This window comes from Oryzias latipes, chromosome 7, assembly GCF_002234675.1.
Source record: "Oryzias latipes chromosome 7, ASM223467v1".
Taxonomy (NCBI): Eukaryota; Metazoa; Chordata; class Actinopteri; order Beloniformes; family Adrianichthyidae; genus Oryzias; species Oryzias latipes.
In genome coordinates this window covers 16176137-16199022 of record NC_019865.2, presented here as the reverse complement: position 1 = coordinate 16199022, position 22886 = coordinate 16176137, and the positions used below count along the sequence as shown (strand labels likewise).

Sequence of the window (22886 nt, the reverse complement as noted above, 5' to 3'; positions counted from 1 at the left end):
TCAGGGATGCCACAGCTTAGAACAATTTAAAGACATAAAAATGCATTAAATTTGGATCCATACTAGGTTAGAGATGAATAAATGTTACAAGTGCCTCTGCAGAAAAAAGTAAATGTGGTTTTGTACTGCTACCTGTGTCATAAGTGCTGTGAACCTTCCACATGGAGAGTTTCCGATGCAATACCAGTTTTGCCAAATTCTTACATTAAATGTTATTAATAAACATAGAGACTAGAACCCCTTTGGAAAATCCTTATTGCCGGTAATTATAATTAATCGTTAGCCCTTAGCCGTAGCATATGGTGTTCCTATTTTATGCAGATGAACAGGTTTTTGTTGCTTTATTGCAATTTCATAATACTACTAAACCTTGTAATTGAATATTGTTGAATACGAGGTAAAGTTGTTTTTTTTATTTGCTTATTACACTACTGTTAATACTTTGCACACAAACAAGATAAAAAATGTTTATTTTTTTATTTCCTTAATTAAAGCTAGTTTTCCAACCCCTTTTCCTTAACATTGTGTGTGCTTTCTTCACATGGCTAATGTGATGGTCTTCATCATTTTTATTAAATTAGGATAAATATTAAAGCCATCTAAAATTTAATTAAAAAGGAATTTCTTCTCATGTAGCAGGCAGTTGTGCTCATGCATAAATTGAGAGCTTATATTCACCTCCAAAAGAATCAAAGCAGGTCAGCCCAAGCAAAATGTGAACCCCCCCTATAACATGATTTTATACACGGTGGTACAATCTTATAGATTCTAAGCATGGTTAAAAGCTTGGTGTCAAGCATAATTTCAGCCTTCTTTGCTCGCAGTGCACTGCAGTAACAAAGTATCATGCTGCAAGTTATTACAGTAAATTACCCAGTGTATTAGTATGTAGCTGTACTGCTTCCAGATCCTCGTTTCATTTTGATATGGATAAAAGAAAAATACAATAATCCAGTAGAAATCTTTAAAATAAAAATCCTGGTGCATTTTTAAGATTTCCCAAAGATTAAACGATTGTAGCTTGTTTAGTGGAAACATACATTTTATTGCTTCACACCATATACCGGTAATTGTTTCTTGTACCAAATATTTAAAATCTATCAGATAAGTCATATTTTCCAAATTGATGAGATGTAAAATACAGGTTTAAAGAGCAACTGGGTCTTTCTATAACAAAATGAAATTCATGTATTAGTGTAGCTTAAAATAATGTCAAGTTATTTCAAATTTGACTTGCATTTCCAAATTAAGATTCATTTTCTGGTTTCTTTTTTAAATTAAATATGATTAAATTTTAGGAAGTTTGAACTTTTCTGTTTTTACCTGATTCTTTTATTGTATTTACATAACCCTTTTGAGATACGTTAGGTTTGTTAAATCATTTTAAGTTTTCACCATTACATGTACGGTAATTAAAGTAGAGTACAGCAAACCAATGCTCAGACTGTAAAGGATTTATTCCCCACTTATAATTTAGATGCACATAAGAGGACATTTTTAAGAAAACTTCATTTTACCAGGAGCTACTTTTTATACTATTATTGAAATGTATATAATATGTGAGAGATTTATAACCACAGCCTGTTATAATCCATCATTTTAGTTGATGGCAATTAGAAACCAGAGCTGTTATTTTGAGTCAAACTTGTGTAAAACATACTTCAAAGATTTCAAGAATAAAAAGAATCCAGCAGAAATCTCCAGACAAAAGCCAGCAATATTTTTCTTCTCCTTTTTCTGCCGTGTTTTCAGGACCCTCCACTCCGGGTGTCAAGATGAAAAGGATCTAGAGCGCCGAACACCTGTTCTGAGACAACCGCGTCCCTCACACCACAGACAGCTCTGCGCTGGCTTGGAACATGAAGAAGGAATGAGGACATGTTTGGTCTCCATGGTGAAAGACAGAAACAGGGTTCCCTTCTGCATACAGCACATGCAATGGGTCAGGGGGATTGTGTGTCTCCTCGATGGACACACAGAAGGCAAGAGGACCAGGTGAACTATAGGGTGTGCACATGCAGACCAGTAAGTGAGAGGGTGTCAATGTGAGTACACACGCACATAGGCCACGAGGTGACAGTCCATTCTTTCAGCCCCCCGCCCGACTAAAACGCAGATACAGAGCACAGCGTTCAAAGGAACGAGCAAAACAAAACACTAATAATAATCTCATATACAGCTGCCAGGATAAAAGGAGCCAACAGTTCGTTCAGTACACACACACAAAGAAGCATGCACACGCATACATGTAGACAGGCTTTGATCGAGACAATCCACTGAAAAATTTGATATTTTCTTCAATCATATACCAATTAAAACTACAGCAAAGTTGGAGTAGGTGGGATGTCTGTAACGCCAAAAAAAGAATGGAGAAAAAAAATCTTCATTAAGCTCTTACACTGAAAAATGTCTATGTTAAGAAAGTAAAAAGACCCCTGTTTCAAGCAAATGTGTCCTATTTATAGTATTGTAAGACAAATATTGGCCTCAAGAAAGTTTTTCTATAGCAAAATAATTTTAATTTGAGAAAACATGTCTTAGTGACTAGATTTTTAAAGAAATTAGAATTCTTACTTTCGTACCCCATCCCAGCTTTTTTTTCTCATTTAAAGAAACTCTGTCCATGGGGTATGATTTTTTTTATTTATTTCTAAGGGGGCTGTTGTGGTCAAACACTTTTTCATTCATCCAAGCATAAGTGAAGTACTGAGGAGATTATCTTGTAGCCAAAAATTCACAAAGAGCTAAGAGGAGGTCAATTCTGGATTAGTTTGTGTTTACTCATCTGACTGTATGCTGAGAATAAAAGCGTGTGAAAGGAGGAGTCACGTTCCTCGTAATGTAGCCCTTTAGCAGGTTTGTTACATCAACCCCAAGATTTGGATGAAATCGACCTTCACAAAAGCAAAGGAAATATTCTAAAAGACTGAATGGGCTTTAACTACATCACATCCACGGGTTATACTGGCAGGCATCACTAATATGAAATAGCTTCAGAGCTGTGCCATAGCAGGATGCTAACTCTATTATAGGAAAATTGCAGCTAAAAGAGTTTGACAGAGAAAGACAATGGAAAACTATGCTTTAGATAAACTGGAAGACATAAAAATGCAGTGCATGACATTTTGATCCATACTAGGTAAGAGATGCATAAATGTTACAAATACCTCTGCAAAAAGAAAATATTATAATGTATGTTATGTATGTATGAAATGTGTATTTTTAGTTACAGTTATTTGTAAAATATTCCAGAAATATTAAAGATATTGTTCAGTGTTGTAAGCTATTTAATTCAAGCAAAGTAAAATGTTAAAAATTGAAATAAGAAACTAGATACAACAGAAAAATTGTTGACACGATGATGAGGTTTGTCCATTATATCAACCGAAACTGGATATCATCATCCAATCAGCGATGTGCAATTAATGTTTTTGTTGTTTTTACATTTCATTTTGTTTTCTGGAAATTATTTTTGTTAATCTACCAGTATGTTTTTTGTGTTAGTTTGTTTTGTTGTCTGGAATTTTGTTTTTATTTCTAATCTGTAATGTTGTTTTTTTAATTTGTTTTGCTTTTTTGATTGTCATCGTGATATTTAATATGATTTTGTTGATATGATTTACACGTCAGAGCCACCGTACAGCAGAGATGGTTAATTAAAGCAAAAAAACAAAATAAGAAAATATATATTTTTGTCTTAAAGTACCTAAACTGTGAATAACATGAGAAACTGTGCTATGTGTCTCTGACTAAAAGAACATCAACTCGGGACTGAATAAAGCCAAACCTTTCTACATCACAAGTGTACGCTTATCTTTATCCATGCAATTTTCAAGAGCTTTACAAAATTTCTAAATTGAACCTGCTCTCCGTCCTTCTCCTGAAAAGAGAAAATGAGAAATGGACAGGTGAAGAGGGCTTTAGTTGTGAAACAGAAGAGGCTTGAAATTAAAGAGCAGTGTTTCATCTCTCAGCATGTCTGTCTCAGCTCTGTCACATATAATGAGATGGGTCAGCCCTCAGTACAGAGGGGACTGCACTCTCCCAACAGAGCCCGGCTTCATCTGGTGTTAGAGCACAACCGTGTCAGCCTGCAGCACAAGTTGCCTGTCAGCCACAAAGCCCCTGAGAGGGTTATCGGACCCTGAGCTGCATCCTGCTCCTGGAGCCAGCCTGGCTTCCCTGTTCTGAGAGAGGACCAACAGTTGTACTCACTGCAGCCACGGCGCCTAAATGTGGACTGCTGATGACAAGCTTAACATGCGGCAGGAGGGGGTTAGCAAATTAAAACTCGTACTCATCCATGACTAAAATACGTGGCATATAAAGACAAATCTGTTGAAAAGCACACCTAATTCAAAATGAGCCTCAAGGAAATATCAGCCTGGATAATTGTTAGTGTTTTTTTTTTTTAATCATTATAATTATTGTTTAGCTCATGTTAGGAAAAATGATGCACACAAAACTTTAGACAAGATCAAAAAACAAACATGCAGTTCAACACATTTCTTTATTTAGTTGTGTAAATAAAAACACTTCTGGAAATAAAGGAAAGTGACAGACATATCTGGCTTCCTGGCATATTTTAGCTGCTCATAGAACAATAGTGACGGAGATATCTGTCTCTGTAGCCTTAGCAAAGCTTTGTGCTTCAAGTGTAAATGACATTGTATTGCAATAATGTTTAAAAATCACCAAATTTTTCTTAGTATAAGTCACTTTTGGGGGGGGGGGGGGGGGGTGCATCTTATGTGATTTAAAATCAGTTTAAAAGTATATTTAAAAAAAAATAGCAACACTACTTTCATACCTGGCTCAGAAACACGCGATCAAGCAGCCATTTCCAATGAAAAGTCTATGTAAACACGTATTTCGGGCTTCTACGTTCGAAACATTTTTAGGTCTGTTTTGGGTTCTACATACAAAACGTGCGGCCATTGAATGCACTGAACGTTCAACCGGTTGAACGCGGACTCGGATTTGGTAGTCTTGCATGGCCAAGTGCCAACCATTTGAAAATTGATCATGAAGTAGGAAATAATTGGAGTTATATGACACCAAGTCTTTTATATATTTAAATACAGTTGTGTAAAAAAAAGCCTGAAAAAAGATTTGCGAGATTTGCGCCACTTCAGCATTTCACACCAAGCCTCTTCCAACTACAGACACAGTCAGGACTATAAATATTTGGACAGAGACACATTCTTTCTAATTTAGTTTCTGTACATTACCACAGTGAATTTTAAATAAAACAACTCAGATGCCATTGAAGTGCACAAAAGATTGCATAAAAATGTGAAAAACTAAAGCATTTTTTGAACACAATCCCTTCATTTCATGGGCTCGTAAGTAATTGGACAAATGAAATCACTGAAAACAAAATGGTCTTTACTAATATTTGGTTGAAAACCCTTTGTTGGCAAAGACAGCCTGAAGTCTTGAACTCATGGACATCACCAGATGCTGGGTTTTCTCCTTCTGAATGCTCTGCCAGGCCTTTACTGCAGTGGCTTTCAGTTGCTGTTTGTTTGTGGGCCTTTCTGTCTGACGTTTAGTCTTCAACAAGTGAAATGCACAATTGGGTTCAGATCAGGTAACTGAGTTGGCCATTCAAGAATATTCCACTTCTTTGCTGTAATAAACTCCGAGGTTGCTTTGGCTGTATGTTTTGGGTCGTTGTTCATCTGTATTATGAAACGCCGCCTAATCAGTTTGGCTGCATTCACCTGGATCTGTGCAGACAGTATGCCTCTGAACACCTCAGAATTCATTGGGCTGCTTCTGTCCTGTGTCACGTCATCAATAAACACTAGTGTCCCAGTGCCACTAGCAGCCATGCACGCCCAGACCATCACACTGCCTCCACAGTGTTTTACTGATGATGTAGTGTGCTTTGGATCATGAGCTTCTCCACGCCTTCTTCATACTTTTCTCTTGCCATCATTCTGGTAGAGGTTGATTTTGGTTTCATCTGTCCAAAGAATGTTTTTCCAGAACTGTGCTGGCTTTTTTAGATGCTTTTTAGCAAAGTCCAATCTACCTTTCTATTCTTGGGGCTTATGAGTGGCTTGCATCTTGCAGTGTACCCTCTGTATCTACTTTCATGCAGTCTTCTTTTGATGGTAGACTTGGATATTGATACGCCTACCTCCTGGAGAGTGTTGTTCACTTGGTTGGCTGTTGTGAACGGGTTCCTCTTCATCATGGAAATGATTCTGCGATCATCCACCACTGTTGTCTTCCGTGGACGTCCAGGTCTTTTAGCGTTGCTGAGTTCACCAGTGCTTTCTTTCTTCCTTAGGATGTACCACACTGTTGATTTTGCTACTCCTAATACTGTAGCAATTTCTGGCATGTTTTTTTTCTGTTTTCTCAGCTTAATGGTGGCTCCTTTCACCTACATGGAGAGCTGCTTTGACCACATGTTGTCTGTTTACAGCAAAATCTTCAAAATGCAAGCATGAGTCCTCTAATCAACTCCAGGCCTTTTATCTGCTTCACTCATAATGACACAACAAGGGAATTGCCCACACCTGCCCATTTAATAGCATGGAAGGCAATTGTCCAATTACTAACGAGCCCATGAAATGAAGGGATTGTGTTTAAAAAATGCTTTAGTTTTTCACATTTTTATGCAATCTTTTTGTTCAATCCATGTCATCCAAGTCTGCACTTCAATGGCATCTGAGTTGTTTTATTTAAAATTCACTGTGGTAATGTACAGAAACAAAATTAGAAAGAATGTGTCTCTGTCCAAATAAGTATGGTCCTGACTGTACATGCACTAGTATTGGGTAGCGACACTCCAGTGTGAACACTGTATGCTAAAAGCGTTCTTGAATGTGCATATATAGCTGGTGTGTACGTAGCATTACGCCGGGCTTGGCAGAGTTGTTTTAAATTGACACAGAGGATGAAGAATTCAACAGACTAAGTGATTTAAAATATGTTTTACTAATATACCAGCTTCCTTCTATGTTTCATGCAGCTAAATAAGCATCAATGCGCTATGGTAGTGAAGTCTGCATATCTTCAGTCTATTATTGTTTTTTATATCATGGTCGAGGTGAATACTCAATTCTGATTGGCTGCTGGGTGTGCATTAAAAAGTGATATACCACAGGATAACCGCACGGTGAAAAAATAAGTTCCGGTCACCTAGCTTAAATGTTCTGTTTCACTCTGCCGGCATCTTTAAAACAACCTTTTGCTTCATCATCTGGATAAAAACAAGCGGTAAGAGGTGAACTTTCTCTCTGAACTGATGCTTTATTCAACCCATTGGAAAGATCAGCATATATATTTCGCTTTATATCGCCGAATCTTGACTGCAGCGGTGGTGCGGCGCAACGCGGACTATTTGTAACAAATAGTCTGCTTTTTGTGAGAAAAGTGATCCAAATTGGAAAAAAATACAAGGACTAAAAACTGGTTACTATTTATTTCTTTTGTACGTGACCATAGTATAAGCGAGTTAATGGCCGACGAAGTGTGCATTATCACTTTTTAACGCACTTCGTGGAAGCTTTGCGTCAGACGTTTCAGGCTTCCACGGCGTGCATTAAAAAGTGATAATGCATACTTCGTCGGCTATTAACCCGTACCTATTTTTTTATTACGAATTACCTTTACAGATGAAATGTTGGCATATTTTGCAAAGTAAATTTCCTCCAAAACTGCAACTTGTACTCCAGTGCGACTTATATATTTTTTCTTCTTTATTAGACATTTTTTAGCAGCTGCAACATACTTCAGAGCGTCTTCTAGTCTAGAAAATACGGTAAGTGATTTGTGTTAAGCATCTTGACACGGTTATTGTGAGAATGCTTGTTTCTGCTTCATCTGTACGGACGGATGAGGTGTGAGTATTGCAGGCCTTTAACCTCACCAGGGTCTAACAACTGTGGGTGTAAACAGAGGCTCATCTTTATTTTAAATTCTCCACATAAAAAAAAAACTTTAATTTTAAATGAATAAAATCCTCACATTTTTTAAATTATTTGAGACTTTAGAAATGTTGTTTGAAGTCAATCATACAGAGACTCCACCAAGGTTGTTTTGTGTGTCACGTTGAAAGCGTTCGTACAGATCAACTTCTCTCATTTAGCTGCAAGGCAACAGCATTATAGCACACTTTGTTATGGTCGCATGTTCTATTCTTTCCTTTTCAGAACAGTTTTGAGTACTTTTCACTGATAGGTTATTTTAATAAGAGCACCCTTGAACAACCATTGATTAGGTTTTGATGCTGTTGTCTTTTGTAAAGATCCAATCCTCTAATTAGTTCTGTCCAAGTTCATTCGTTTATCTCATTATCAGCAGGACTGAAGCAGCCCAGAAACACAGATAACCAGCCTTACAGGGCTGCATTTCTGGCCTGTCAGTTGTTATCTCTGAAGCAGCTGTTACTTGCAGCGACACAGTGGCACTTTCAGAGTGTGTGTTAATGCCAGGTTTAGTCAGCACGGGGGCGGTTCAGTCATGACCTGTACGTCACATACTTGTCATTAAGCCAAACTATAAAAAACATGATGATGTGATTTCTTTTCACATTCCCTGCTGCAATACTGAAGCAGCATGTGAGAAGTGTATGACGCTCTATAAACAACTCTGGAGCTTCCTATTTACTTTGCTTTACAACCCTTGACTCTCATTATCTGAAAGCCCCCGTTTGGTTCATTCTGAATTGCACAGCAGAGATTACAGTTTGGCAGGACATTAACTCCAGCTTTTATCCCCATCCTTTTTTTTGGACTAGATGAAGGTCACTTTCTTGATGTGCAAAAAGATTTTTTTCTCTTCTCTTTCATCCCTGCTTTCCTCCCATCCTCCACACTAGGGAATGAGTCAGAGAATCTGACACCTCGGAGGAGAAAGGAGGAGAGCTATAGAGGCAAATCAGGAGGAGAAAAAAGGAGAGATGGAGACAGTTGGAGGAAAGAGAGACGAGGTGATCAATATCTCCAGGAAACAGGAAACCTGAGATGATCTAGAGAGGCTCCATAATTGACACAAAGCCCCTCCACTAAACGTCATAGTTGAAGTTTACATTAGACAGATGGGGTAGGAGTGTTTCCTCCATTTAAGAGATAACTCCCAAAGTCCTTAACTTAGCGGAAAATCTGTGCTGTTCGCAGCATTAGTATGCACAAGGTGACAGAGTTAATAATGTTTTACTTAGAATAAAACATTACCATGCATGTTGAGACAAAGGTTCACCTTACGTAAGCTCCAAAACAACTGAGCACAAACCCAAAAATAGTGCAGTCCCTGATAAATATTTCAGGCACTCGCCAGCTGAACAAAGATGAAAACCTTCTCTCTTTCTGAAAAATACACACACATACAAATGGCTACAGACTAGAGAGAAACCTCCATTTAGTGCCCTGCAAGGCTCTGCAAATTACAGTCACAAGTGCAGTCTTTTGGCTCTCTTGTTCAATGTCTAAAACTTGCTGGAGAATATACCCGCGTTTCGCTCCTCAGTAGTTTCCTCAACAGAACAGAATAAAAGTGACTATTGTAAGTTAACTTCTTTACTAAATAAACCACACTCATGAGACTCTTTGCGAGCGAGTCACGAGGCCCGCTGGGTCGGTCCGTGGAGCTAAACACAGAGCTATCCTTTCATTGCAAGCGAAAGCCTGAAGCTCTGTCAGCCATTGCGTCTGTGCTAAGACCAGGGTCACATTGTGTTTTCATGGAAAAAAAGATCCTCTTTTAGATGAAAGAAACAAATGAATCAACGCTGTAAGCGCCACACCATGACAAACCATGAGTGTTTGATAAAAAGATCGCAAACCAAATAAGCATGTTTTGTTGCAACATGTTTAGGTTAATTACTTTAAAGCAGGTTAATTACAGAAGACTGAAGAGGAAATTAATTTGGATCACTGCAAAGCTGCAACAAAGAAATTCATTCTTGAGATGAGGTGACAAATTTAATTTGTCTTATGAAATGGGAAGCATGACAAGACAGAGAACATGTGAAAAACATAAAAATGTTGTGGGGCTAATTCCAGACATGCATGGAAAATCAGTAACACTTCAAGGTGGGTAATCACAAAAAAAAAAAAAAGTGAGAGTCTTCTTCTGTTTACCAATACCTACATTTTCCAAGAATGCTCCTCTGACACTCTCCTTGTCAGCAGACACGGATGCATATCTATGATTTGTCTTCGTATCTGTGCTAAGATGCTGTGGCTTACTTAAGATTCCAAACCCAAACTGTTTTTCTGCACTCCTCTTACTCTGCAACAACAGCATATTACAAGATGAGAGGGATTATTGGCAGTTCCCAGGCGTTGGAGGAGCACGTGTCAGGACTGGCTTCTGTTATTTATGAAGGCTCTCAGCCCCGACCCTCAATCTACAGCAGAAATGCAGGTGGAGTTTCATTATTGAATATGTTCTTCCATTTATTATTAGAGCCCTGACTCTAAGAGTGCATTAAAAGATTGAATTGAACCCGGATAAAGAGTCAGCAGTACACAATAGACAAATACCCCTGAGAGCTACTAAAAACATGGCTGTATCTCGCATCAGCCAAGTTGTACATTCTTTTTTAGTTTGTAGAAACAGGCAAAGCAGTGTCTTTGCAACCAGAAAAGCTTCCTCTTCACTGCAACCACACACCAGCTGAATAAAATTATGTTCCTTATTGATTTCCACTATGTGCTCAAGAAGATAAATCTAAACCATGTTCTCATCCTTCATGGAAGCTCCCATACAGTGTGTTTCATTCACCATGCTTCTCTCAAAACACCAATGTGGCTTGCAAGACTCTGATAGTGTCCCTTTGCTTTAAATTTTGTTTTTAACAAGTCAGGTTCTAAATCTGATGATTTAATTGGAAGAATTTGAATTATGCTCTGGTTCAGGATTAGATTTCCGAGCCATATAGAGGATAAAATGGAAACATCCTCTGAAGCGGTCTTGTTTTGTTCTTTAATCTAAAAGAAACATTGAGACCAATGTTTATAGAATCTGCAAGTTTGTCCCAGAAAACTGCTTAAACAAAGAGAAGGGAGGGACAAAAGATGGTCTGTTTCAGAGTCTTCACATGCTGTGCAGCTGAACTTCCCCTAAAGTTGACCAATTATAACCCATACATTTTTCTTTTTTCAGCTTGAACTAACAGCAAATTTGCAGCCAAATTCTTGGCGCATTTCCTTTTCCATATTTCTCCTAAAGCTGATCTTCTATCAAGTGTGTAATGCTGTTGCAATTAGGCCTCTTGGTGAATAATGGGGCTGTCACACACACTCGCTGCCTCAGCACCAGCAGCCAGGCGCCCACTGTACGGGACTTGTTGAGAACAAGCTTTGTGTTCTGCACTGGCCTGGAGAATCACTGGGGTTCACTTTTATTAACATATAACCGTCCACAAACAAGAGCCCAGTTGTCTCATCTGCTCATCTGGACACTTTCTGCCATATTCCAGATTTACCATGCCAGTCAGAGTGTTCATTATGCACGCACACACACAGATGTCAGACACTTCTCATAAACATGGATTCAAATCCATAATTCTAATTATGCAAAAACAGGGATAGTGGTAAAGTTAGGCTCAATTTTGGCTTTCTAAGACATACAAAAATGTGTGGTGATTAAACTGGACACAAACACTTAACATTCGATGAAATACAAACACTAAAAGTCGCTATTAGACTGCAGATATACTAGATGTTATGACTTCATTAGGAGGAGCAATTTAAGTTGTAGAACCGGCGATGCGCAGACCAAACAACAACGAGCAGAAAAAAACGAGCTTAGTCACTCACCTGTTTTCATGTAAAATGTTACTGGACTTTCCACTAAACTATCTCCATGGATCTCCGCCGATCACGCTAGGTATCCACGCATGTCTGGGACACACGGGGTGTAGTGCGGACTGTCCTCCCCCAGTGTCAGCAAAGCAGAGTGCTCCCTCTGTCTCTCTCTTGCTCTCTGGCGCGTGCGCGCGCGCACCTAAATCTCCTGCTGGGAGAGTTGTCTCTGCGTAAAATAAAACGAAGGGAGAAAAATTGTGAGCCAATAATAATGTTTTAGCTCAGCTGTTTGTATCATGCGCGTGCATGTTTGCTGGGTGAAGTCCTGCGGGGACATAATTTTTTCCGGGCCGTGGGCTAGTGGCGCGCGCCGGACGCACGCAGGTTGGCACATTTATGGTTATTCAGCATCACCCATGTTTCTGCGCGCGGTTTGGATAATTGAGGAGAGGGAGCTGAATGAAGGAATGGAGACGTTTTCTTGCTTTGCTGGAATTCTCTTGCAATGTCAAGAGATGCTGGTAATAAAAGCGTACAGTATGCAGACTTTCTCCTTCTTCCTCTCAGTATTAATGCATTCTATTGCTTACACTAAATTATCGACGATATCTTTTTTCCCCCTGAGCTTAATGATTTCCTTTCAAGTTTATGGCGTGGGCTTGATTGGCAGCTTTCTTTTGTCGTGGTGCCATCTAGTGTGTTTTTATTTACATTACAAGTCTTGTTCACAGTAATGGTCTGTGAAAACGAAGCATTTTCACTTGTGTTTTTCATTCTGAGTTGTCCACATGAATTAAAAAACTGCAGTTTTTTATTTATTTATTCATTTATTTATTTATTTATTTATTTGTTTGTTTATTTGTTTGTTTTTTTAACCAAATATACAGAAGATTTATGAATGGTTTATTTAATCGTTTCTAATTGTCTAACAAACACAACAAAAGTAAGGAAAGTTATGAATAGTTCTCTTGTAACCCTTGTGCTATCCTAGGCACTTTAACGTTGGGAGTTGGGTCATCTAGACCCACTAGAGTCTAGACAGTGCACTGAACCTTTTTTCTTCAATGATTTGTGAACCTCACTGGTGTCCATGGATTACATGAAATCTTTCCACCTTCATCCACCTTTGTCATGTTAGGGAGAACACGTCAATGTAAGGGTGGGGTCATCAAAGATAGCACAAGGGTTAAATTCAACCATTGTAGCCTATCTGCTAAGATAGCCAAAGATGCCAAAAGTATGCATCCACTCAACTTTTTGATATCCTATAGAACAACGATAGGCAATTTGATTAAAGAATTTTATTTGGTATCATGGTGAAACTCACACTTGTATTTCATCTTATACAAATAAAAACATTGCATTTGCAGTCACTGTAAAGCTATAATAACAACTTTACTGATGTCTTTGTTACAATATCTGCGTACTGAACAGTGCAGGTGAAGTTTTCCAAATTCCTCGTCTTTCTTCCAAGAGAATCAAGTGTAAATTAAATATGTGTACAAACAAGCAAGTAAACAAGAATTAATAACATATTCATTCCCATTTTAGTTTAGTTCAGCCCACCCACTGTTGTTTTTCCATGTGAAAATACAAGCGGAACATAATTGGAACATTCTACCACACCGTGGTGGAATATAAACCATGTTTATATTCCTACGATGGTTGGATTGTAGGAATATAAATTGATTCTTCGATTAAGTCGATTAAGCAATGCACCCCTGGTGGTAATGGTTGTGATAATGGCTAAAGGTTGAAAAATCACATCCAACATGGCGGAAATGAGGCACAAGTGTGTTTCTGTGAGTGAATGAAATAACTGCATTTAACTGCATTCACTAGGTAAGATTAAAACAGCTCTAATCAACTGCAACCTCAAAGCACATCACAGGGCTAAGAAAGAGCGAGCCGATCCCTCACAAACTAGCTCTGTGGGGTATCTACAGCGACACCACATGTATCAGGCACCAAACTACACAAAAAACCTTTAACGAACAACCTGCTGTGGTCCATATGAGCTGACAAAAGTGATAGATGTTCTTTTTTCAAACAGTAGGAGGTGCTATGTGATCTTAAATCCATCATGTTGAGAGGGGGTCTGCCACCAGCTGTGTGAAAGACAGATATGGCAAAAATGAGTAAAAGCTGCATTAGTTAGGGGAAAAAAAAAGCCTGAATATGCAGCAATATCATACTTTAAATTACTGTTCTACATATTCCACACTTCAGTAATGTTTCTTGATTAGACCTTCCTATTGGAAGAGTTACATTCATTCAGTGTAAGGTTTCACAATGACAACATTTACAAAGCTTTAAAAAAAAACTCAATTTAAATTATTTTCTTCTGCATATTTCTATAGCACCAGGATTATGAGTACTTGTCATTAAATCTATATTATAGATCTATAAGCCTTTTAGTAACTCACCAAAGGATTGTTATGGGCCTGTATAGCATTTAGCTGTTATAAAGCCCCTGTAGAGGAAAGCGGACACATGAAACCCGAGCAGTAAATGTGACTGCAGCATGTCGGAAAGGACTGAAGAGCAATCTGAAATGGAAGTACCCGGAACAGTGTTCTCAGGAACAGAAATAAGAAATTTAAGAGGTGTGCTTTCATTGTGAGCACAAATGCAATTGTGTTTCACAAGGCAGTCCCTCAGCTGATTAACACTCCCTCCTTGTCTTGGCATTTAAGACTCCGTAGGTGGGACATGAGGCTATTCTTTCCTCTCCTCTGACTTGATAATTGTGTTCCACATGCACACATCACTCCAGCAGGACCAGTTGTGTGAGTGAAATTAGTAAGGGGAGTATTCCCACACAGTCTTAGTTTTGGTTACCCTGTGATAGAGAGGATAGAAAGAATTTTTTTTTTCATTATGCTGCCTAATAATGGAGTGATAGCATTAGCAAAAATGTCTTAACCAATGATTTTTCACTTACCTTTACTCTGCAATGTTTCAAAAACAATGCAAGAGAAATACCATCACACAAAATTAGGTTGCAGCTTTAAAACTCATTGTGTGCAAATAATGTCACATCTCATTGATGATTGCAGAAGTACTTAAAGGGCCTATATCATGCTTTTCTTATGCCTTTCAAAGGCACACTAAAAAAGTAGTTAGTTATTTTCACAGTTCTATTCCTACCCAGAAGTAAGGCACCAGCGTTCGCACCATATAGTTGCCTCCCAATTCATGATATCAACCTAGAGTCAGCCTCGGCAGCGTGCCTGCGTTTCGTCCACAAAAACATCCAACGTTTTTGCAAAGATGGATGTGCATATTGAGCAGATAAAAGGAAAGCGTTTTGTTGACGATCACTGTTAGCTCCTCAGAGAAAGTGTGTGTGTGTTAGCCTGGTGGAGCCGGCAGCACAGACTCTTCCTGGAAGGGGCTGTTCTCATTCATATATATATCTGAAAGAACCTACTCATTTTCATGGAATGGGAGGGGCTCGTGCTCAGAGTGGAGTTTTTTCAGAGGATTGCTCAGAAAAACGTGAATGGATGAAAATACTGCTTTGGGGTTGTTGATAGTGAGAAACTAACATTATAAAACACTTAAAAATTCAAAAAGGTTGGTTTTAGGCCAGGGATACCGGTTTACTTTCATCGTTTAGTTTAGTTTAGCAATCAGCTAATGTATTTTATGACTGATTGTATGTTTTTGTACAATTACCAGTGTGAAACCCGTTGAGACGACAGTGTTGTGATATTGGGCTGTATAAATAAAATTTAATAGATTTTGCATGATATAGGCCCTTTAAAATAAAATGTGCTACAATAATATATATTTTTTTAAAGTTCTCAAATGCTTTTGGTCAATGAAGAGTGGGATGGATGGATGGATGGATGGATGGATGGATGGATGGTTGGATGGATGGATGGATGGATGGATAGATGAATGTATAGATGGATGGATGAATGGATGGATGAATGGATGGATGGATGGATGGATGAATGGATGGATGAATGGATGGATGGATGGATGGATGGATGGATGGATGGATGGATTAATGTATGTATGGATGGATGGATGGATGGATGGATGAATGGATGGATGGATGGATGAATGGATGGATGGATGGATGGATGGATGGATGGATGGATGGATGGATGGATGGATGGATGGATGGATGGATGGATGGATGGATGGATGGATGGATGGATGGATGGATGGATGGATGGATGGATGGATGGATGGATGGATGGATGGATGGCCACCCTTCCTCCAGGGTTTGTGTTGAGCAATTTAAAGCATAGAAGAGCTAAGGGATAATGCACCAAATTCACAATCTGTTGTTATTTCAAAAGTCAGAACTTTGTAATCTATTACTGAGGTAATACTGTTACTTTATTTTGTTGGAGATAGCACTTATCCTGGTCAGAAAATATTGATCATTAATGAAAAGATCTGTTTAAACTGTCAGAACTTCACCCTGTGTTTGTGTAGCTGTAACTCACCTTTTATCCAGCCAGCTATCCGTTTCGAAACCTGCTTAATCTCTTTTGCGGTCACTAGGCTGCTGGAGCCTATCCCAGCTACTGTTAGACAAAGGCGGGGTACACCTTGGGCACCTTATAAAATGATTACTTGACAATCAACAGTCACAAGTGTTTTGTTTGAGCTCCAATCAGCAGTTCTTGGTAGACATTCATTTCTCCTGGGGACACAGAATATACATTTTTTCTGCTTACCTGAAGCATTTTAGTCAAGGAAATAATCCTCAAACTGAATGGCTGTCAAAACACATATCAAGTGATGGGAAAAGGTAAAAGCTTTAGCGCACCTTTTTCCTTTTAACTGCTATCAGGCACATGTCTAAAAATGTATGTGTGGAAATTCACGGTTTTCCTATATTTGTCTAATGGTGAGTGAAGACATATGGGAGGGAGGGCTGAATCTCTGCTTTTGCCTGATCCTCACAGAAGGTAAATCTTTCATTAAAGCAGCGTCTGCTTCAGCTTGATCTTCATGAAAGTTAAAATCATCTTTAATTCTGTCTCAAGCAAAAAGCAATGGCCCGATATTTATTTTCTGGTGTTTATTTATGAAACATGAAAGAGACTCCTAGTACAAACCAAAACGAAGAAGAAATAGTTTAATATTTCATTGACATAAAGAGAAGTCCAAAGCTGCTATTTCAATGTTCAAAATGAGCTGGAAATGCAAATAAAGCAGACACACACCTGCGTGTACCTTCTCAGACATGCATCCTTACATATTTATGGCGGTGGAGCTGATTTGCATTAGGGGGGTGTGATTTAGAGAGCTTATTTTCACTTTCATTAAAGATGCATGAAATTGCATTTAAAAGCGAACAGGAAATGATTTGATCAAATGTGGACAAAGCCCAAGACATTTCACAGAAACAATCAGAATTTAAATATTCAGGGGAAATTACTTGTTAAAGAACTTTCAGAAAAAGAATTACTTTGGTCCAGATCTCTGAGTGGTTTCAACTGTACATGCACCACCCACACAAAATGTGTTTGTGGATGCATGCAGAAAAGGCACACATCTGTGTTTCATATTTACCATTTTAGGTAAATGTAAAATAAGATGATATGAATCAAACTAATCTTCGATAAGCAACCCACTTACACACATACTTCTTTTTTAGCCAATCATTCACAAAAGTCTCAAATTAAAAAGCTGAATGTATTGAACTAAAACAATTCTTAAAGCTGCAGCTCTACATCAGTTGGACAGCTCAAATTTCTGTGTGTATTTTCTTTGCAGGACCAACAACTAAAGTAAAAGACAAAGTGGACCACTGCGGCATTCAACAGCTCAGTTCATTTATTTCCCACAGGAGTTGGTGGGGAAACAGAATTAATAGACAGCAAATATTGGACTTGTGACTTCAAGTTAATGACTGTTGCAATCTCGCAACCATTTACAGTTTAAAAGGTAATAAATGTCCAGGAGCTAAAAAAAGAAAGGACACAGACAAAAGAAAATGTATGTAGTTTTGACCTGCTTGCTTCAGTTCTCTGACACATTTGCTGTGAATTTAAATTCAAATATGATGCTTTTAGATTTTATGTAAGGCTGGACAGACATTAACTTTAAAAAATCAGCAATTGAATCTCAATAAAAAAACTTTTCTGTCGTAAAGCAAATCTATTAAATGTCAGTTTGGTATAAAACATTATTTTTGAGAATAAATCATGAGCAGAAATGCTTCTAGTGCGTCCTTGAAGAACTTTGTTAGAGTTCTTAGCACTTTAAAGCTGCTTCAAGCACGTCACTCCTGAAAACCACAAAGTAACTAACAACCAGCAGTGTTTGTCATGAAAGACATGTCAAATGCAGAAATTTCACGACATGTCGAGAAAGACACAAAACAACTTTAAGTGTTTAAATTGATAGCAAAGATATTTGTAGATTAAACTAAACTGTACACTCTGACACCACTTTGTGTTAGAATAATTTCATTAAACTGAGAGGCCTTTGAAGCTACGGTTTTAGTCTTCTATGCATAAAATTTTCACTCTTTCTCCCTCTGCAATTTTATTGAAGCTACATTTTCTTTTATATGGTGATAATGAGTGCTTTTATTCAGAGTAATAACTGAAACCTTTTCCCACACCACATTTCAGAATTGATTAAACCATTTTCAAGTGCAAGTGCTTGTCTTTATTCTTAATGTCGTAGCCACAAGACCAAAGCTAAAGCCTTGGGTCACATGCTCTCTTTGGTATCTATGAAAAAATAATAATTCTAAAGTAAGGCTGACATGGTGGATGTGAGGAGAAGGGGTCCTTCGGGGCATGTCTGAGACAGGGCAAGGGGATCATGTGTCATGTGCAGGTGCACAAGTGTGCTAAGCAAGCACCATTGTGGCACCATTGTTGTGGTTAAAGCAGCCTGCAGACAGAAACTTAATCTGATTAGTATGAGGAGCATTTTGTTATTCTTGTCAAATGTGCAGAAACAAAATTACAAAAGCCGTAGATGAAGCGAAATGTATGAATCCTACATTATCACCATCCCTGCAACTGTTTATGTGGCAGAAAAAAGGGGAACGTTCCTTTGTAAATCCTGTAGTGCAGAAATGTGAAATTGAGCTTTTAAAAAACTTACTGCTGGTATCATGTCCTAGGACCACATCAAAGTCCTTGACTGCACCTTTCCAGAGAAATACAATCTCTTCAGAGACTCAAAGCACCTCTAGACAGCCTTTGATCTTTCACTGAGGTTTGAGAAAATGTAATGAGACAGAACACAATGAAGCAGCATGGGCTATTTTGAAAGTTCCAGATTGTTCACAGCAGAGCCTTTCGCTGAGCTGGTTGTTACTGGTATCCCTGCATTCAACGGCTGATATATATGCATCCTCAAATAACAAAAGATTCTGAACAAAAAACAAGCACATTCTTGTTTGAATCATATTTGCCCATGCCAGGTCTTCATCTGTGTGGATAATTTGTAGGGGTGCTGTCCTTATCTAAAGGATAAAGGCCCGTGTTGTGTGGCTAAAACCAAAAGAAAAATCTCGGAACTGATTAAAGCACTGGGTTTTGCCCATATCTGTGATTCCAAGCCTGAACTACCGAGGCCGTTGTTTATTCATCCGTTTTAACTATTTTATTTTCATTTTGTCACATTTGATATAAACTATGCTGGCAAGACTGGAAATTGTTTCTTTTTATAGTAATACAAGAAATATCTTATGTCAGTAGATTAAGTAAATCTTGGGGCATTTTTAAAGACCCACTCTAATAAAAATAATCTTTTTGATGTTTTAACATATTTTTGTGACATTTTTCTGATGATGGAGGACATAGATAAAGAAAATTAAGCTTAAAATTGCATTTCTGTGTATTTCTTAATTTAAGTTGTTGTGACCCAGGAACAGACAAAAACTCTAGAGATGAATTTTTAATGAACTTTTGCCACTCTGCAGAACCAAATATGTCCTAGAAAACAACATGTTTTCTTATTTTGGCAAAAAACAAAACAAAACAAAGAAACAAGGAAAAAACCACTGGGAATGCTTTTAAAATATATCAAAAGGTGATCAGAGTAGGACTTTAAAGAGTCTTTGTTTTGTCTTTTTCTGATTTATATATATTGACGATTGATAAATTATATTTATATCATTTGATAGAATAACATTTTCTACTGTTGGTAACTGATTACCGGTAGTTCGACCAAGGATTAAGCTTTAATCTTCAAACTTTCTGGTTAAAGATTGTTAAAAAGTGGCACACTAATGGAAAACATCATATATTATTCAAACAAAGAAGCTTTCTTTTTTATGTTCTTTAACAATAAGTGAGTTCAAGTTTAAAAAAATTTAAAAAACAAAAAAGAGGTTGTTTTGTCATAAGCATGAGAACTGTGATCCACATTTGTGTTAAGGATTAAAAAGCCGTCAGAGACTGCAGTGAGGCCAATAATTCATTACATGGTTTGATTTCCATCGGTTGGAATGCAAGTTCAGCATTTCCAGATTTAGGTCACATTTGACTTTGCACCAGCACTATTTTACTGCTCTGCAAGATACTGCAAGGCTAGAAGCCCGTAGCATCAGTGGCTTTCTTTGAAAGAAAAGTAAGATTAAAATCATATTTACCTAGAATTAAAATCTATATGAGCAGGGGGAAAAAAATCTCATTCTGGTTTTGGTTGTCTGCACATAAACATGCACATATTCATTCCAGGAATGTGAGAATGATAAGTGAGCAACAAGAGGGGCTTTGTATTTTTCCATCTCCTGCCAGCCCGAGGGTAGCCTCTTATCTGTTAAATGAGACTGTGTCGACAGATTTGGATAAGACTACTTTGGCATCACAGCCATGGTCCCTGCACTGAGAGCCCTACTGCATCATTGAGACTCCCTGTGTTATACTCAGCAACACAGTGTCACGGTTTAAGGTTCTTTGCTTCTGTGTTTTAGTTGTTTTTTTAATTCTGTGATGTTTTGAGTTTAACTTCCCGTTTTATTTTGTAGGTTTTCCTGTTTTGTGTTGGTTTTGAGTTTTACCTTTTCCCCATCAGTCCTGATTGTGTTCACCTGTGTCTGGTCAGTCCTTTATGTATTTAAGTCCTGTCATTCCCTTCCTCCTGTGCTGATCCATAGGTTATCGTTCCCATGTTTCTAGTGTTTCAAGTGCATTTTTGAGTTTTGAGTTCTTCTAGCCTGCTCTGCAGTGGTTTTTTTGGTTTTGTTAGCCTGTTTTAGTTTATTAAAGTTGCTGTTTTCCCTGAAACCTCCTGCCTCCTCCTCTCTGCGTCTGGGTACCTCCACGTCACTTCTCTTGTAACACACAGACAGCCTTGGACCACAGAGTGGGTGGATATGTGGAGACACAGAATAGGCAGCTTCTTATGCTGCAGACCTCCTCTTTGAACACAGTGGGTATGGTTGTATCCGATCAATTGTCGCCCCCTTTTTGAAAAATTACATATTTTCCTAAAATGCTGTTGATAAATTGAAATTGTGCTGAAATCTGAGAAAAAATTAGCCTTTTTTGTTAGCTTATTGACTTACTGATGAATATTTGTCAGAAGACTCAAAACGGGAACAATAACTTTAAACTGTTTAGGTTTTTCAATTTAAGATTTCTGTTTTTACATTAAGCAGCTTTAAATTTGAACACTTTTATATAATTTGCCATGACTTGTCCCGTAGATACCTAGTGGAAAAATTGTTTCTCTTTTCACAGTTTTGGAACAAGCAAACTCCAATATTTTACAGTGTAGTGTGACTCCTATACGCAAATACACAGGTACATGCAAGCTCCAGCTTGTGACAAGAAGGGAATAAAGGACATTCCAAGGCTTTTACTCATGGTTTAATCTGTCTGTGTTAGTTGTCTGGCTTGTGGTTTCCTAACCCATCACAAAGGTTGATAGCTAACATTACGGGAACAGCTGTGACCCAGATCTTTGCCTTTTCCCCATTTTAGCTCCCAAGCTGGGGGTCTCTGATTGTCAGGTACTTGGCAGTTTGTATAAACTTATTTTTACTAATCTGTCACAGTAAGTAGGAGTGCCAGTCGCCGTCAGGTCAGATGGGTAAAACTAGAGCACATTCCTGAGCCCTTACATTTTCCTCTTAGTTAATAAATCTCTCGGCCTGCCACGGACAGGAAACATAGGAGGTCAATAGTTATCTAGAGCCACAGAGGTAAGAGAAGAGGACATGGAGTCAGGTTTCATTGGCATGTCATACTTTCAGAGTTTGAACTCTCCCACATTTGCAGGACTCAAACTGTGAGTAAATCTGACATCCATGGTTACCCTGAGGGACTGAAATAACAAGGCAAGAGATCCGGTTAATGCCTATCTAAAAAAATAAAAAAAGCAAGCCAACCCCAGTATTTTTGTCCGATATATTTCTCTCCAAACACAATAAGATTGTTTGTCTTCTGCTTGATTTCCAAATTATATAACATTCATAGTCTTAAAGAGATTCCTCTGTCAGTATATGTAAAACTTATTTGTATCCCATTAAAAAAAGGAATTTGGATATTTCTATTGTGGAATACGATAGCTTATTTGCCTGACTATTTGTTACCAACTAATAAAACACTTAAAACTGTTGGCTATAGATTTCTAGTCAAATCAAAACCATCAGAATTACAATGAGTTCAATTTCTTTCCCCCAAAATTATTTTTTCTTAATGGCCAACACTTGAACAAGTAAGTAAACAACAGGCTTAAACAATTACATAAGATATAATTTGTTAGAATATTGTTGTAATTTTAAGAACATTCAAGCATTTCTTGTGTTATCTTTATAATCATTGTTTAAATGCTCACCTGTGATAACTTTTCAATCCTTTGGTTTAGTAAATAAATGCTGTTTGAATTATTTCTAAAGCAACCTCTAGTTTTTTCTATAATGAAATTACAAGGCTATAAAGGGAGAATGCATCGATCTGTTTTATCGTAACCATAAGCCTTTATTTCCTTTTAATTTCTGCATCAGTACAAAAACAACCGTGTTAAACCATTCCTTTGTTGTCTTAAGCTTATGCTTTAACTGCAATTTTCAGATTGTGATTTTTTTCTACATTTTATACTAACAACAGCTTTTTTTTAACATGTTAGGAGTAACCACAAATTAATGAATGCTAACAGCAGCATTAGCTTTCT

At 37.8% G+C, this 22886-nt stretch overlaps 1 protein-coding gene across 2 annotated transcripts in view; it reads right to left on the bottom strand.

Moving 5' to 3' along the window:
* Window positions 1-12108, bottom strand: part of LOC101165305 (poly(rC)-binding protein 4) — a 34979-nt gene extending 22871 nt beyond the window's left edge. Inside the window, exon 1 of one of the 2 annotated variants that reach the window (XM_011477233.2) lies at window positions 11784-12108. The gene's annotated coding sequence lies outside the window, so the exon portion shown is untranslated. Of the gene's footprint in view, window positions 1-10110; window positions 10232-11783 lie in introns of those variants that run through there. The other variant, XM_020704726.2, reaches the window with a different exon arrangement.
* Between the last annotated feature and the right edge of the window lie 10778 nt (window positions 12109-22886).